The sequence below is a fragment of the Phoca vitulina genome, unplaced genomic scaffold (assembly GCF_004348235.1).
Source record: "Phoca vitulina isolate PV1807 unplaced genomic scaffold, GSC_HSeal_1.0 scaffold14, whole genome shotgun sequence".
NCBI classification, from domain to species: Eukaryota; Metazoa; Chordata; class Mammalia; order Carnivora; family Phocidae; genus Phoca; species Phoca vitulina.
Genome location: NW_022589717.1, coordinates 44,536,093 through 44,539,359, shown reverse-complemented (window position 1 = coordinate 44,539,359; position 3,267 = coordinate 44,536,093). Strand labels below are relative to the sequence as shown.

Here is a 3,267-nt window from a genome sequence, read left to right as displayed (position 1 = left end):
CTAGTCTGGACGTTGTTGTAAAAGGTTTTGTTTTGCTTTGTTTTTAAGGTTTTATTTATTTGAGAGAGAGCACAAGCAGGGTGGGGGAACAGAGGGAGAAGCAGACTCCCCAGATTCCCCGCTGAGCAGGGAGCCCCAAAGCAGGGCTTGATTCCAGGACCCTGAGACCACAACCCACGAGGAGCAGAAGGCAGACACTTAACCAACTGAGCCACTCAGGTGCCCCAAAGGTTATTTTTTAAATGAGATTAACATTTGAATCAGTAGACTTTGAGTAAAGCAGATTACCTTCCATAAGGTGGGTGGGCCTCATAATCATTTGAAGGCCTTAAGAGATAAAAACTGACTCCCCTCAAGGAAGAGAAAATTCAGCCCACAGTTTGCCTTTGGACTTGAGCCGCAACATCAGCCCTTCCCTAGGTCTTCTGTGTGCCAGCCTACCCTGCAAAGCTTGGACTTGGCAGCCTCCACAATCACACAAGCCACTTCCTTAAAATAAATCTCTCTATACACACACACACCTTCTTGAGTCTATTTCTCTGGAGAACCCTAATACGATAATGACATCACTTTGACATCATTAAAGGAAAAACAAAGAACACCACATTAAGAAATTCAAAGCATTTATGGATTATCTATATGGTTCTTTTAAAAATCTGTTAGGGGCTCTTTTATAATTCCCTGTTCCCTAAAGATGTTTTAAATCTTGTCTGTTATTTCTTTAAACATAGTTGTCAAAAGTTTCTTTTTTTCTTGAATAACCACTCAATTTCTAAGAATCTAATCAATGCAGTGTTCCTGCTTTTTTCCTGCTGGCTCTCATACATGGTTTGCTTTGTTATTCATATGGTTAGTAATTGTTTATAGTGAGCTACTCATTTTCCATGAAAAATTATTTGTGGGAATTCTTTGAGACTGGAATGAAGTTGTGTTACTCCAGAGAGAATTTGCTTTCGCTTCTGGCAGGAAATTTTAAACTCCAGTATTTCATTGAATAGAAGATGCTGTTGTTAGTAGGATGCATTTTGATTTTACAGATGTTTAAATCCAAAAAACAAAGTGTACCATAGATTCAAAGCAATTTAATAAATTAATGGCTTGAATTTGTATAGACAATAAAAATCCATGAATTTAGCTTCCAAATTCATGCTGGCTTAAGGTTACAACTTCTTAGTGACATTTCCTCCCTGCCCCCCACTCTCAAACACAAGGCTAAATTCCTGTAGTCCTCAGGAGTGTGACGGGATTTTCTTCTTTTTCACCCTCAGAAAGAGGATATATATATATATATATATATATATATATATATATATATATATATATTTATAATTTGGGTCCCAGTTTTGTGGGGGTCTCCCATCAGACTGACCACCTTGGGAGAACTTTTACTTAGAAGACAACTGAACTGTAATTCAAGATGGCAGGAAACACGTGCAATCATCCCAAATTCCTGGAAAAAAATACAGGGAAGCAAGCAAATGAATAAAAGATAGATAGATAGCTATATACAGGCAAGAGAACAAAAAGGACAGTGATTTTAAAACACTCTGGAAGACAGCGAGTATAAGCAAGGGTATTTACTGATTTGAAAACAAAAACAAAAAAACAGGTGCATTACCCTACAGGCTCCCAAGTGCGTGCCTGACAGCCCCTACCCTGTTGGAGCACAACATCGCCAAGTGCAGATGGCCCCCAACTCTGTGGCCGCCAAGACCCTAGCCCAGGAGCCAACCCTATGCAACTTCACCTGGCACAAGGTGGTGCAGCACTCCAGGCACGATGGCTCATGATCCACTAGAGGGTGTACAAAATCAGCATGTTCGACCCCAGGCACTCTGGGGGAGTACCCCCACCATCAGCCACAATTCAGGGCAGGATGCCACAGATCCCTCTGTAGCCTTCCACACAACAACAAGGTCCTTGTGAGGAAGTATATGAACTCTCTCCCAGATTGGAGAGCTGTCTCTGGAGCAGCCCAGTGTTGAGCCTAAAGAATAAAGAGCTAACAGATATATTCTGGCAGCTACAGACCATGGTGGAGCAGAGGGGCTCATGAAGGCCAATCATGTCTTCCTCTTGCTGTACCTACTCCACATCCTGCTGCTGGATGTAGCTGCCTGGTTCACTCTCTGGGTCTTTGGGACCTCCTTCCTGCCCTTCCTCCTTTGTATGCACTGTTTAGCACAGTTCAGGCCCAGGCTGGCTGGCTGCAGCATGACTTTGGGCATCTGTCATTCTTCGGCACTTTTTCATGGAACCACCTGCTACATCATTTTGCGATTGGCCACCTGAAAGTAACCCCTAGCCGTTGGTTGGACTACATGCACCTCCAGCACCTCAACCCCAACTGCTTCTGCAAAGACCCAGATATCAACATGTGCCCCTTCTTCTTTGCCTTGGGGAAGATCCTCCCTGGGGAGCTTGGGACACACAAGAAAAAGTACATGCCTTACAACCACCAGCACAAATACTTCTTCCCAACTCAGCCTCCAACCTTGTTGCCTCTCTACTTCCATTGGCATATTTTCTATTTTGTTACCCAGCAGAAAAATTGGGTGGACTTACTTGAATGGTCACTTTCTACACCAGTGTCTTCCTCACTTAGGGGATGTTGTTGGGACTGAAAGGCTTCCTGGCCTTTTCTTCATGGTCAGGTTCCTAGAAATCAACTGGTTTGTGAGGGTGACACAGATGAACCACATCCCCATGTACAATGATCATGACTGGAATATGGACTGGGGCTCCACCCGGCTCCCAGCAACATGCAATGTCTACATGTCTGCCTTCAGTGACTAACTTAGTGGACATCTCAACTTCCAAATTGAGCACCACATTTTCCCCACAACGCCTTGACGCAGTTGCCACAAAGTGGCTTCCCTGATGCAGTCCCTGTGTGCCATCATGGCATAAAGTACTAGTGCCTCAGTATGGGTGAAGACTAGAGCCCCTGCTCTCAGTCTTCACCCATACTGTCTACTCACTGAAGGAATCTGGCTAGATGCTTATCTTTGCCAATAACAACATCCCCCCATCTGGAAGAGCCTCTAGAGCCAAAGCAGAGGGATCTTGAGGGAAAATGCCACCACAATTCCAATATTCAGAAGGGGTGGGTTTGGGGAAATAAATATTCGGACTCAAACCCCTTCCCTTTGTCTTCAAGGAACAGATATACGACTCCAAAGCGGGGGTAGGGGGGACAGGGGGGAAGTGGAATATGCAAGCCCCTCCGAAGGAAGGAAGGAGCTGTTGCAGGACATATGTGAGAGT

The 3,267-nt window shown here is 44.4% G+C and overlaps 1 pseudogene; it reads left to right on the top strand.

Annotated features, from left to right (window-relative positions):
• The first annotated feature begins 1,685 nt into the window (after positions 1 to 1,685).
• Positions 1,686 to 2,910, top strand: LOC116637345 (annotated as a pseudogene).
• Positions 2,911 to 3,267: the final 357 nt, after the last annotated feature.